General features: G+C 42.6%; 2 long non-coding RNA genes across 14 annotated transcripts in view; one reads left to right on the top strand and one right to left on the bottom strand.

The window, feature by feature from the left end:
* The window catches only part of LOC144312917 (uncharacterized), a 39304-nt gene extending 29130 nt beyond the window's left edge, over window positions 1–10174 (bottom strand). For 2 of the 11 annotated variants that reach the window (XR_013378565.1, XR_013378566.1), the window contains exon 1: window positions 9998–10174. This is a non-coding gene — a long non-coding RNA (uncharacterized LOC144312917). Of the gene's footprint in view, window positions 1–9005; window positions 9226–9997 lie in introns of those variants that run through there. The other 9 variants (XR_013378567.1, XR_013378569.1, XR_013378575.1 and 6 more) reach the window with 7 other exon arrangements.
* LOC144312919 (uncharacterized) lies at window positions 344–14573 on the top strand. Of its 3 annotated transcripts, XR_013378577.1 has the most exons (6): window positions 344–415; window positions 3107–3311; window positions 5360–5522; window positions 12369–12503; window positions 12952–13279; window positions 14139–14573. It is a non-coding gene; the product is annotated as an uncharacterized LOC144312919 (long non-coding RNA). The 3 variants fall into 3 exon arrangements; XR_013378578.1 differs by lacking the exon at window positions 12952–13279; XR_013378576.1 differs by having other exon boundaries at window positions 12369–13279.
* The last annotated feature ends 220 nt before the right edge of the window (window positions 14574–14793 follow it).

The following is a 14793-nucleotide window of genomic DNA, read 5'->3' as shown; positions in this document are numbered from 1 at the left end:
AAGCATTAGATATCAAACATGAAAAAGTACATTATAGGCCTATACTTAATGGACTGTGTGCTCAAGTCCATTTTCCTACTCCTAAGCACAAGTGTATGTGTGGGGTCTGGGGGTGTATGTAGTATGTATGTCAGGGAGAGGAGTTTGGGGATTTAGGGGCAGAAGAGTAGAGTGAAAAGCAGAAAAACTGAGATTTCTCTATCTCAGAGCTTGAAATAAAGCTTGCTTCTGATCTACCACCAGGTTAAGATCTGGCCGAGCACAGGCAGGACAGCAGACAGGCCTCTGACCTCACAAATGGAAGGTTTGATCTAGAAATTCTAATCAAACATTTTCCATGCAGAATCCACTGGTAAGAGAGTAACCTCCAGCGTGGACTTGGCTGTGGACTTGGCTATGAACTCATCTCTCAGAGGTCAAGGCCCTCTAAGATGGTTTTATGATCTTTAGGTTACCAGATAGTCCAGCATTAGAAGGAAGATAATTCTGGATTACCAGGGCCCTCCGCTTGATTCTCACCAACTATCCCAGACAGACTTCCAAGAAATAGAAGAATGACCTAAACAGGGGGCTCTTAATCTAGGGACCTCAGATACCCAGATGGAGTAGTAATGGAGTCTGAGAAATTTCTTTACAATTGTATTTCAATGTCAAATATACTTCAATAAAATAGATATATAAATATTTAGAATATAAGTTAGGCTAATATGATTATGTTGAATTTTACTATGCTCATACAAACAAGCCATTTCTTTGTTTTTTTTTTTTTAAACAAGCCATTTCTTGGTATTCCATCACATCCATTTGAATTTTTTAGTTCATGTTATGATACAAATATCTCATATATTCAAGTTAATTGTATTTTGGCAAATAAAAATATGCCAAATTCATTTATTTATGTAATTGAAAATATAAATAAATTAGTCATGGGGACTCTTAAAAAATTGTATCTCAAAAAAAAAAAAAAAAAACCTCTTATTTTCATTTGCCTACCCTAATGGTACAAATATTTACCAGATTCCTAAGGTTTTTCTGTTTGGTGGGGTTTTTTTTGTTTTGTTTTGTTTTCCTTTAGCTAAAATTATGTCAATTCATTTTAGTAATACAGATAATTTGTGATTCAGCAGAAAATCCACTATGTGAAAAATCCAAACATAAATTAGACTGGTTACTTACATGATAGAAGTATTTTTTACCTCACTAAAATATTCAGTGTTTAAATATTAGTGTCTTTTTATACATTCATCTTAACTTTTTAATATATACCGAGTCACAGCAAGTTTATATAGTTTTGTCAATTCCCTGTCATTCCCTTGGGAATGTGTTTTCAGTTAAGTTCTGACACAAAGGTTTTGACAGACAGCTGAACCAAAGACTGGCTTTGGACTTGGAATGTTGAAAATTTTAATGAGAATAAAGTCTAAATCTAAAGCTATCCCATCTCCTCATGAGTAAATAAACTTCTTCCTCCTCCATTTTTATAGTGATTTTATTTCCAAAAAATTTACATACATAAAGCTATTCATAATTAGCATATATAACTTGATGAGTTTAGAGTTAAGTATAGTGATTTTATTTATTATTTTTTAAAGATTTATTTATTCATGAGAGACATAGAGAGAGTGAGGCAGAGCCTGATGCGGAACTCGATCCCGGGACTCTTGGATCACGCCTTGTGCCCAAGGCAGTTGCTCAACCACTGTGCCACCCAGGCGTCCCAAGTATAGTGATTTTTTTTATTATTTTTTTAAGATTTTATTTATTTACTCATAAGAGAGGCAGAGACATAGGCAGAGGAAGAAGCAGGCTCCATGCAGAGAGACCTGTGTGGGACTCGATTCCAGGACTCCGGGATCCTGCCCTGAGCTGAAAGCAGACGCTCAACCTCTGAGCCACCCAGGCACCCCCCCAAGTATAGTGATTTTAAACAGTAATATGATTTGCTCAGAACTTTTTCATTTAGATTTCCATTGCATAAAGTAAGGCATACACATAACTTGTAAAACTATGTACAGAAAGGACAAAGGACATTATGGAGCAGATGCCTTACCTCTCTTCCTCCCATAAACCCAAAGTGATTTAGATTTGACTTGAAGCCATGTACCTAGCAATGGATTGTGCATAAAGTGCTGGGGGTTGGTACATGGCCAACCCACAGGACTTTAGACTGTTTTTTGTACTGTATTAGGACTGACACATTACGAAGTTGAAAATTGTCCTGAATAGTAGCTTTGGTGTGTTCCACATCTGGACCAAAGATGGTGTGGTCAGTGTAAGCTCTTCCTGCTTAAAATGGAGACATCCCATTGCTTAGTGGCCTTGACCTTCCATAGGAGCTAGAAGCCTTGGTTCCCCAGGAGAGAAGATGCCACAGATCGTGGATCTTAACTATTCTCTTTTTTCTGGAGGAGAAACTATTGTGATCCTTTGAAATATATAGCTTAGAAAACTATCTGGGAGGCAGTGGTTTCTATTAGTATCTATTAACATAGCTTGTTGTAATGTGTTTAGTAAAGGAAATAAGGAAATGATGTTTCTTTAACCCAAAAGCACAATAAGACAGGTTATATATACCATGTCCCATGTACTTCATAGGATAGCAAAGAATCCTTGATCTTTTCTGGAACTTCACCAGCTTAGTTCAACAGAATGATTGCTATGTAATTTTAGAACCAAACTGATTTATTTAGTATTTCCTTGAAATCAGACCCCGAGTTAAGCACTTGGTGCAAGGAGTTTATTGGAGACGTTATCCCAGGAAGCACGAGCAAGTGAGCTTGGTGAGATAGGAAAGGTGGAAGAGTTCACATAAAGGTGTGTTATTGAGGTTCCTGCTAGACTTCTAATTTTTTTGTTGTTTTAAACTGCTAAATTTTGAGGTAATTTGTAATGCAGCAATAGATTACCAATACAGTGTTCATATAAAGTAGAACACTATGTGGCAATAAAATATCAGATTTTCAAAGAATACTTGATGGCATGAAATGTGATGAGTATGCAATATTAAGTGAAAATAGTGGGAAGCAGATCCATCTGTGCAGTGTGTGTTGCGTCTCTGTGATTTTCGTCTGATCAGCAAATGTCCTTCCCCTCCTTCTGCTAATAGAACTTCCCCTTCTCAGAGAGAAACAATTGCATGTGTTTTAAGTGGTGCTGACTCCAACCCATGTATGTCAAAGAAGTGAATCTGATCAAATCTAAGTACCTGGATCCCTTGGCACAACGTAAAATACAGGCTAATGAGGACAAGCCCTGGAACTTCTCTTCCCTGAGTCATTAAAAGAGAGAAGGTCCTTAACTTCCAAATAAAGGTAAAGGTGGTAAAGGTACCAGACACCCTAGCTTGAGTTTTCAAGCCCCATGTTTGGCTCCCTGTTCAGTGGGGAACCTGCTTCTCCCTCTCCCTCCTCCTCTCTCCCCGTCTTGTGCACTCGCTCTCTCTCAAATAAATTAAAATCTTTAAAACAAATTAAAACACAGATTCTCAGGCCTTACACTTGGAAACTTTAACTCAGCAGTTCTGTATTAGAGACCAGAAACATGTACTCTTAACAATATCTCCGTATAATGATGAACGGATAGCACTGGAAACTACTGAGCCCAGCTGAGTAGATTATAAGTGGATATTTCTGTTCCTTCTAAACATAATTTCTAATTTTATAATGACTAGGTATCATTTGGGTAATGAGTACATTTCTTAAAAGTACAATTGTTAGTCACTAATTATCATATTGATTCTAAAGAAAGATACTACCCAAGTCTCAACCAGGGTTTCAGGGTTGCATTTCATCCTGAAATAGACCATTAACCTTTAACACAACACTCCATTCCCACTGCCAAGCTCAGTCAGTGTCCTCACTGGGAAGGGATAGATGGAAGGGCCAATAGAATGGAAAAAATATAGAGAATGGCAAAAGGAGAAGTGGACTCCTGACAGGCTAGAGCAACTAGCCAACTAGGATTGGGAAGAGGCCTCTGCAGAGGACCCGGGAGGAGTGTCGGGGCTCTCAGCACCAAGGAAAGGAGCTTGGATTCAGCACGGTGGTTCAAGGGCAACCAAGTAACTGTAAAGTGGGAGGCTAGATTTTAGAGCAAATAGAATCCCAGGTAGATTATAAATGTAGTCGTTCAGCCAAAGGCACTTGGTTGGGCAAGATGCTGACCTGGTATGAAATAGGGGCTTAGTTAGATTCAGGAACAAAACAGAAGGCTGGTAAGAGGACCCGGGTATGATGTCTGAGCAGAACCAGCTGCCAGGTCAAAATGGTGCTCGGCCATGCACCATGGCCTAGGGATCCTAAAATTCCTGAGGATATATCAGATTGCCTCGGGCAAACATGTATGCACAGAAGGAGCCAAGTGGGCTACATCATCAGGGACTGAAGGATTTGGGGGGGGGGGGGGGCGAGCCCTGGACAGATCAAATCTATACAACTTTAGTGAAAGGAAGCTGCAGCAGAGGCTCAAGTAGATAAGAAATTAGCAGCTTCTGGTCACTCAGATGGGAAATGTAGAGAATTGGGCTCAGAGACATAATCAGAGGGAAGAGGCCTCTCAACAGCAACCATGAGGCCTTTGATGGTTTCAGCTTCCACTGGCAGTAGCAATAGGTGTTTCTGAATTGAGGCGAGGCCTCTTCAACTGTGAAGGCCATTCACTCCTAAGGCCAGGTTAAGGTACGCATTGCACAGGAAACCACCCACAGCTGCATGTTTTTAACTGAGTTTACAGCTGACAAACAGTGCTGACAGCCCCTTCGGAATGTGCTTGTGTCTCCTTTTAGGTTCCAGCACTGACGGAGGAACAGAAATCTTGCAGTCTGCCTCTCCTAGATCTAGAGTCAACTTTTAAGGTCCCACTAATTCCACAAATTCAGAAGGAGCAAATTCCCTCAGGGAATTCCAGGTCCCGAGGTCAGGCCTAGGCTGGATCCCAGCCCCCACAGTTGGCCTTAGGCCCCAGGAATGTCTTTCGAGAAATGTAAACATGAGGGAATTAGAGCCATGATCTCTAGAAAAGTAGAAGCCCAACTTGGGTGCATGCCTCACTTTAAATGGTAAAACTCCTGTCACAAAGACAGAAGTGTGTTTCTCCTCTGGGTAAATAAAGCCAATGAGCTAAGGCAGGTGGTTATCCCAATTACCAGGTGAATTTAGGGTGGACTGCATATGACAGACAAATGGAGCTAAATCCTCTTACTTCAGGACTAGTTATTATCTAGATAGCACATCTAAAGGGCTGTATCCTCTTAACTATATAAAAGAGGAGATTTCTTTCTGTCTTTCCAATCCCTTGGATTGCTTGCGATGCTTACTGAATTCTGGTTTAATGGGTTTTTTTCTCTCCTATTTTTGTGGAGAGATTTTCTAGCATCATGGAGCGAGAATTCGTGTCCCCTCAAAGGTCCTTCCAGCCCAACTAAGAATCAAATAGACACGAGGCAGACCAACAGGAGATCAAATAGTGAACACAAAGGGAATCCACATAGACATGGAAATTCCAAAGACGGTCAGGAAAACAAGGTATGTATGTCATCCTGAACTACAGAAAAGGGTAAAGGTCTGGGACTTCAGAGGAAAGGGATGCACCTCACAGGGCAATAAGAGATGTTTAGTAACGAGATGTTTGCCCTACCATACAGATGAGTCACTCAGATAAAATTTATCTCTGTTGATAGCCCTTCCTCTGGGTAAGATCCCCAATTTAGATTCTTCTGTGTAATTAAGTGATGGGCAAAAGTTTCTCTTGAGCCCGCAGGGACTTGAATCCCTTTGGTCAAAATGACCCACATTCCAAAGTGGCACATGTAGGGTAGAGGTGCTGTCCTGAATCCCTTCACCAGCTTGGGCGATTTTCTTTTTAATTATATTTCCTCAACAGCAATTATGCCTGTACACGTGAGCAGTCATTACTGTGCCTGCTTCAGAGGGAATCACGTACACAAGACATCCATTGCTTTGCATCACTGAGGTGGAATTTGATCTGCTGAGAATGCAAACTGGGACACAGTCTCATCGAGCCACGTAGGCGAGCTGTACACATTATCAGGGGCCATCATGCTGCATGATTGTGTGTCCCTCAATCAGATTTCCATGAAACTTGAGGATACTGGTAGGAGACTAAAATGTTGTAGTAAGTGTGCTGTGGACAGTTCATGAAGACAGGAGGGTTTTTTAACATACAAATTCTGGGTTGTTTGGAGGGATGGTTTAAATTATAAGAGACTATATTTATTATAGAAATATTTTGAAAATAATAGAAAGGTATCTACTACTCATGGATAACCACTAGTAACACTTAGATGCAAATCATTCCCATCTTCTCTCATAGTTTTGGGCTCATTCTTTGTTGTTTTGGGTTTTTTCTTAAGATTTTTTTAAGTAATCTCTACGCCTAACATGGGGCTCAAACTCACAAGCCAGAGATCAAGAGTTCCATGCTCCACCTTACTGAGTCAGGCACCCCTGGGCTTGTCTTTTATTGTTGTAAAACTGTCATCAGATTGTATACAAGTGTGTACCTTTTTTTTTTTTTTTGCTAACTATTGACATAAGTCTTCTTTCATGTATCCAAATCCTCATTGTATCTGTTTGAAAATCCATTGAGTGGATGTAATTATTTAACCATTCCCCTACTAGGGAACACTCGAATTATTTCTAATTCTGGTGCTCTTTAATACCAGAAATTAAACTGACAAGAAAGTCTGCATTGCATAAAGCTAAATCTTGGCATACACGTACAGAAGTGCTATCATCAGCGATTTTCATTTTTGTTTTCTAATAAACAGAGTATGTTTAGCATGTTTCTTGTATTCTCTCTTTACTCTTGAGAAATGCATGGCCATTCCCCTTAGACATTGTTCTTGGGATTCACAAAGCTGGTTCTTCACAAATTAGACTTCCTACCGTGACAACCTGATACTGCAATTTGATTTTAAAACTCATTTTAGGGAACTCCAAATTCGCGGTCTCCAGTAGATGTCAGCAGAGCTCTAAACAACCTCCTCAACTTTGCTTTGCTAGGGAGTCACCTGAGAATCTTGCTAAAATGTAAATTCTAATTCAGTGGGTCCCTGTGTCTAATTAGCAACCAAGGGATGCCTATGTTGGCTCGTGAACACACTGAGAGAAGCCAGGCTCTCGTGCCGTGCTTCTCAGCCTCAGCGCCTGCATGTTGCAATCAGCTGGGAGTGCTTTATGAACAGAGGACATGACACCTGCATTGTGGCCTCAGGAAATTTTAAAGATCCTCTGGAGGGTTGCCTGGGTGGCTCAACGGTTAAGTGCCTGCCTTTAGCCCAGGATGTGATCCTGGAGTCTTGGGATCGAGTCTCACATTGGGCCCTGCATGGAGCCTGCTTCTCCCTCTGCCTGTGTCTCTGCCTCTGTGTGTGTGTCTCTCTCATGAATAAAGAAAGAAAATCTTTTAAATAAATAAATAAATAAATAAATAAATAAATAAATAAATAAATAAATAAATATCCATCCTCTGGATAATTCTACTGTGCAGCCAAGGTTGAGAACCCCAGCTCTATCACACTACAACTTCAAAATTTAGACATCATAGAGCTAGAAACTGTTAAGCAAATGGGACTTTAGATACTGTCTTATCCTGCCCAAACTCTCATTTTGTAGGTGACAAAACTTAGGTCCAAAGATAACACACTCAATCAAGGTCACACTATGATTGTAGGTGTTTAAGATTTTATTTATTTATTCATGAGAGACAGACAGAGAGAGAGAGGCAGAGACACAGGCAGAGGGAGAAGCAGGCTCCATGCAGGGAGCCCAACATGGGACTCGATCCCAGGTCTCCAGGATCTCGCCCTGGGCCAAAGACGGTGCCAAACCACTGAGCCACCCAGGTTGCCCATGATTGTAGTTTAATACAATTTCCACAATGACACAAGATAACTGGGATGTTCTATTCTCATTCGAGTGCTTTAATCATACTCTCTGGTGGGATTCTCATGACCTCACAGAAGATCAGTCCATGTCAACTTTTCACGTATGATGAGGGTACAGAGGGCCTGCTTCTACATCATCTTCAAAAACAAGGCAGAGAGGGGAAAGAGATGGAGAGAATAGCACCAGTAGGTCCTTCTTTGTTTTCCTCTCTTGAGAGAGACATGAATGTGCCCTTTGCCCCTGTACTCACCTTGCCCTGTCATAGTCTGTAGACTTCAAAACCACACATCAGCTGCTTAGACCCAATTTCACCAATAACTGGGGGATAACACATGTGTGGTTGCTGACTACTACCCAATTAGAAGTTCACAATGAAGGGCACCTGGCTGGCTCAGTTGGTGGAACATGTGACTCTTGATCTTGGGGTTTTGGGTTTGAGCCCCACATTGGGTGTAGAGATTATTTTAAAACAATGTCATTTAAAAATTCACTATGGGGCAGCCCGGGTGGCTCAGCGATTTAGTGCCTGCTTTCAGCCCAGGGCGTGATCCTGGAGACCTGGGATCGAGTCCCACGTTGGGCTCCTTGCATGTGCCTCTGCCTCTCTCTCTCTTTCTCTCTCTCTCTCTTTCTCTCTGTCTCATGAATAAATAAATATTTTTTTAAATTAAAAATTCACTATGAAGCTTCAGGACAAAATGGAGATCTGCTCCCCGCAAGACACCCAGCAGCGTTGTTTATGCCGCCCCAGCCAATGGGCTTCATCCCTTCTAGCCAAGGGATATTTTCAGGCAAAAGTCTCCTCCGAGTGCCCCCTGCCGGGAGCAAGGAGCAAGCTCTATCCAACCAGTCCTGAGCTCTGAACCTGGAACCACGCTGCAATACCTCTCATTGTAAGCAGGCAAAGATCCCTCTCTAGGCCCCTCATCCCCTCCAACTGCTGCTGCTTTTCTCAACTTTTCCTTACCACAAACCTTCTAAATAGAGTTGTCTATACTTACATCTCCACTTTCTTACTTCTCATTGTGGTTTCAACCCACACTGATTAAGTGGTCACCCCTACCATTCCCTTGAACTTGATCTTGTTCAGATACCCACCTTCTTCTTCCAGCATCTCAGGGCTCAGTCTTCAATCCTCCTATGAACCTCCCTCCCCTTAGATGGTCTCACTCAGAACCAGGTGTGAGGAACCAGCTGCAAAGTGTGTCTGAGAACTGAATCTCATAGTCCTCAGCACACTGGGGACACAGGAGGTCCTGAGTCCACACACTGATTCTTGACTACATTGTTCAGATATGGCTCCTCCACTCCCCCCTTCTTGAGTCAATAGCCTATTATTCTTTTACCTTTTGAAGTAAACATGTTTTTCTCTGCTTCCCAAAGTTAATCATTCCTATAGCCAATCTGCTAGCTCTCTTAATAAAAACTGGAGGAGACAAAGCCTCGGGGTCCAAGTCCATTTTGAGTCTGAGTCTCGGTACCCCTGTCCCCCAGATTAAAATTCAGTGAGACTCCGAGTCTTTCTTCATATCGTTGTCTCCAACTATCCTGGATCGGTAGCAACCAGGCTTTACAGACATCTAGATACAGAAGAATCTCATACCCACATCTTTACCACCAATCCGACCCTGAATTCCCACCTCATGTCTCCAGCTGTCTGTGTTTGGTGAAACCCTCACCCTGATCAGTGCCCCCTCCAGCCTTACTCATTTCAATAAATGGCCCAAATACTCAACAAGTTGTTCAGAATCAAAATATGAGACCTTTACTTTTTTTATACCCAACATCTAATTCATCAGAAATTTCCATTCGCTCTACCTTCAAAATTTATTTCAAATCCATCACACTTCCCCACTTCCACTGCTATCATCTAGACCAAAGAAACCATCCTCGTCTACCTACATTATGACAATGGTTTTACACCCATACTCCTGATTCCTTTTTCACTCCTCGGTGGTCAGCTCTTCAGATAGAAAGAATGCTCTTTCTAAAGCAGAAGTTAGATCTTATCTCACCCCTGCTTCAGTGGCTTCTTGTAACATTTTGAATAAACTCAAACTCCTTATCAAGTCCTATAAGGTCTAGAATACCTGGCTCTTGCTTATTTCTTCAGCTTTATCTCCTTTCACTCTTTGCCTTATTCAGTTTGACCAAGATGACCTGCTTGCTTTTCCTAGGATGAGCCAAGTTCACTCTTATGCTCTTATGTTGGTTGGCCTGTTTGCCTAGAACATTCTTCTCCCTAGACATACACAGTCTCCCATAGTTCCAATCTCTGCTCAACTGTCACATTCCCAGAGAGACTTGTCCTGACTCCTCTATCTAAAATCACTACACGTCTGTCTTCTTACTCTCCATCCTATTCACATGTTTTTATACCCCTTCTTACTTTTCCTGACATTATCTGATACATGTATTTGTTTATTGTTCCTCCTCCCCTGCTAGAAAATATAAGTTCTCCATGGGCTGAGAGATTTTGAATTGTTAAATTCTACATGCCCAGCACCTAGAAGTGAGCCCGGCACCTAGTATGATGTGCACAATAAGTATTAGTGCAGGTGGGGACTCTGAAGGTAGATCCAGAGAGAAATGAACTCCCAAGAAACAAGTCACAAACTGATCTCTCCCTCTGATTTTCTTTTTTTTTTAAGATTTTATTTATTCATAGACACAGAGAGAGAGAGGCAGAGACACAGGCTTAGGGAGAAGCAGGATCCACGCAGGGAGCCTGATGTGGGACTCGATTCCGGGTCTCCAGGATCACACCCCAGGCTGCAGGCGGCGCCAAACCGCTGCGCCACTGGGGCTGCCCTCCCTCTGATTTTCAAAAATATTCTCCTTTCACTGAAATTTCACTTGGGGATTTCCAGTGAAATGTGCTTTAAATCAGTCTCTGAATGTTGGCCAAAAGCCAAGATATCACATATGCTTTTCAGAGAATAACAGGAACTAGAAGCAGCAGTCAGGTGGCCACTGTCAGAACAGCTCAGTAACAAAGGACAAACAGGAAAAGGGACTTGGAGAAAACCAGATGAGCTAAGATTCTGGGGAAAGGAGAACTGATCTGAGATGTGCTGACAGTATCAGTCACCAATCTCCCAGCATACACACATACCCCACAGGGATTTGTCAGTCCTGAGTGGAGACAACAGGCTTGACCTTGGCCCAGGCTAATTCTACAGGAGACTAGGACAAAAATAACAAATGGAAAACTTGATGTGCCTCAAGTACATAACCTTTCCTCCCTAGGTGACATTTGCTAAGTGCTGGGGCTCTATGAGAGGCTGAAGAGCTATCCAGAAAGCTTCTAGAAGGCAGAGTGTTTTACCCCTTTCAGGAAATAAGACCCATGAGCAGAGAAGGCCAGTCTCAAGCCCATGGCCACTCCCTCTCTCCAGATACTTGATAGGAGCAGCAGAGAGCAGGAGGCGCTAGAGCAAGGATGAGAACTTCTAAAGAACAGAGCAGGTGTCCTCAGTTCTCTAGGGCTGATGACAGAGATTAGCATGGTCCTCAACGAAAGGACAAAATGGCCCTTCCTGTGAAAGTACAGCAAAGACAGATTGCAACCCAGCCTCAACCTTCCTCAAACCCTGTTACGTCCTCATTCTATCCGCCTAAGAGAAGAGAGAGGGAACCCTCTCTGGTGGAAGATCACATCATATGGAGGCTCCACCTATCTTTTTTTAATGTTTCCTGGATACAACAAGATGATACGTAACAAGCCAAGTCCATAATTAAGTGGGGGAAAAAAGATAATAGAACTAAACCCACAGATGATCCAGCCATTGATGCTAATAAAAAGGAAAACCAATTGACAAAATCAATATCTATTAGACTAAGTCTAATTTGAATATTTTTATCCCTTACATAAACACTAAAAGAGTAGTAGAATATGTATAACCAATAGGTCAATAGAAGAAAACATTGGAAGGATAAAGATGTTTAGATATTCCAATAGATAAAAAAGGAGGAGAAATAGAACTAAATTTATGGGCCAAATAGAAAACATATTAAGATGGTAGATATACACCCAATTATATCAAGTTATATCAGTTCATCACCAAGGCCTAACTATTTTATGTGCTATATTCTCCTGTGGCCTCTTCTCTATTCCCACTACTACAGCCCAAATTCAAATTTACGGTAACCTATTACCTGGAGTATTTCAATAAATCCCTAACAATTTTCCTTATTTCTGCTATGGCCTCCTTCAATCCATCCTCCTTAGATTTTTTTTTTATTTGATTTTGTGCATGCCCTTCTTCTGCCTAAAATGTCTCAGTGGCTCCCATTAACTTACGAAAGACATCACAAAATCAGTATTTGCTGAAGAGTCAGCCTCCTGCAAAAAATAAGAGGATGCAATGGCTCCACCTGGTGGCAGCATGAAGAGCTGCCTTGAGACCAGCCAGGAAGTGGAGAATGTTCCTAGTTTTTATTCTTGCCTTCCTCTTCCAGGAGATCATGATTACCTGCCTTGAAGAAGGTTGGACCTGAACTTCTCCTTACAGGCAAAGAGTGAGGACACTTTTGTTCCCAAGGAAGAAAGGGGAAGCCCCATATTGTGGTTTGGGAACTGAAGATATTGGGAAGGTAGGAGTGGATCTAAGTGGGGGGAAAAGGGTAAAGTTTTAAAACACAGACTTATGCATCTTCTTAGATACCCCCAACTACCCCCCACTTTCCCTCTTCTTGGTTGCCATGCCTCTCTGGGTTGTGGGTGAAACACTGGCCCACCAAGTATGGGATCCAACATCCTGAAAAGCCTGGAAGCCAGGATGAAGCAATCCAAAGTGCAAGAGTCAGCTCCCCTGAAGGTAAAATTGGACCAGGGAAAAATGGAAACTTCAGGGAGCCAGGCAAATAAGCTACTTCTCCTTTCTTTCTTCAGCAAACTATCTGAGGCATGGTTTCTCCTTGCCAGTCCTGAGCCAAGTCACCCTTGCCGGTGCTCGGTAAAGGCACAGACAGCACAACAGCATCCCATCGCCTTGCTTAGTCTTCCCCTTCCTCACTTTCTTTCTTCCCTGGCAATCACCAGGGCTTACACAACCTGAAGGAACTGCCGGCATCTGGACTGGACAGCTGTGGCCAAGAGCACTCGCCCCGCCAGCCACATTCCTCGGAGTGGGAGCTTCAGGGAGGTTCTGTGGGGAAGACAAGCAGCATGTCCCCGTGGCCATGGGCCTCGGCCTCCTGGGAGCTTCCCGAGGCATCAGCCGCTCAGGTCCTCTGTGGCCTCAAGCCTCTCCCCCCTGCCACTGGATCCATTGGAGCAGCTTTCACAGCTTTCCTTGAACAAACCTCCAGATCCTGAGCTCTTCCAGCCTGACAGGCCGCAGAAGATGACAAAGGGGGAGCACAGAGGGGTCAGTCATTCATGAAAAAGGGAAGACAGGCTAAACCTGAGGGGGAGGCACACCCAGCCCCACCTCGAGCCAGTTCCCAATTGCCTTCAGACCTCTTTCCTTTTGCCCAGTGTTTATCAAACTCAGTGGAGATACAAATCACTTAGGGATCTCGTTAAAATGCAGATTGTAACGCAGTAGATCTGGGGCTAAAGATTCTGGGTTTCCAATGAGCTCCAGTTCTGGTGATGCTATTTGATCTCAACTTTGGCTACATGTTAGAACCCCCTGTGGAGCTTTGCAGCCAAAACCAGTGCTCAGGCGTCCCACCAACCAGTGACTAAATCTGTAAGCATGGTGCCTGGGCACCAGTGTTCCTAGAAGCTCAGAAACTCCCTCAGATGACTGTAGCTCCAGCAAGTTCTAGAGAAATATGATTCCCAAGTCTCATTTCTTCCTGTGTAAATGCTCCCCAACCTCCTTTATCCTTCTCTACCACTGCTTTCTACGCTAGTTCTCCTAGAGGCCCCTCTAACTCCCCTGCCAGATTAGCTTCTCTTCCTCTGTTCTCAAGCTACCTAAGATTGGTGACAGGCTGGGAGCCAAGACAACCCCAGTCCTTTATTGCTTCCCCCACTCCAGCCCCATCTAACTTAACTGGGCTTAATTAAGCCTCCTCCTTGCCCTCCTTCCCCCAGGATGTCGGGATGACCAGGGGTGAGTAACCAGTGCTGACCCCAGCTCTCAACTTGCTCTTGCTTCTCAGCTCACTCTTGCACCTGCTCGATAGAGGACAATAAACTGCCACAGGTAGGTTCCTAATCACTTAAACCTCAGCCCTAACAACATAATTTTATTTTTGTTCCCCATGTACCCCTAGGTCCCTTCCAGGACTTGATTTGATGCTTAAAGAATAAGATAGTGAAGGATGAGCCAAGAGATGTAGTATATACCAAGAATCTATGGAACATCATCTTCTCCTACCAATGGAGCTGCCAGAAAAAAATACATTGAGAAAGCATCGCAGTCCCTCTCCAGAGTCAGTTGAATTACGAGGGATGGTGGTTGACAAGTATAGAACCATATCTGTATCATTCTCCATTGTTTTCCACTGCATAGCCCAGTGCGTGGAATATGATGTATAAGTATGTGTGTATGAGTGGATATAAATATTCGTGATTAGAGGGATGGCTGGGTGGCTCAGTGGTTGAGCATCTGCTTTCAGCTTAGGGCATGATCTCAGGTCCTGGGATTGAGTTCCACATCAGGCTCCCCACAGGGAGTCTGCTTCTCCCACTGCTTATGTCTCTGCCTTTTTCTGTGCGTTTCTCATCAATAAATAAAATCTTTAAAAAATATATTCATGATTGGAGAACTGAATTTTTCATCTCTGACCCTCAGTTGATTGATAAATAAATCGTAGACAAATGATGGTGAACATTTGTTTTTGACTTGTTAGCAGAAGCTGTTAGATACAAATGAAGATAATATATATATATATATATATATATATATATATATATATATATATATAC

The sequence above is a fragment of the Canis aureus genome, chromosome 4 (genome assembly GCF_053574225.1).
Source record: "Canis aureus isolate CA01 chromosome 4, VMU_Caureus_v.1.0, whole genome shotgun sequence".
Taxonomy (NCBI): domain Eukaryota; kingdom Metazoa; phylum Chordata; class Mammalia; order Carnivora; family Canidae; genus Canis; species Canis aureus.
This window is presented reverse-complemented; position numbering and strand designations above follow the sequence as displayed.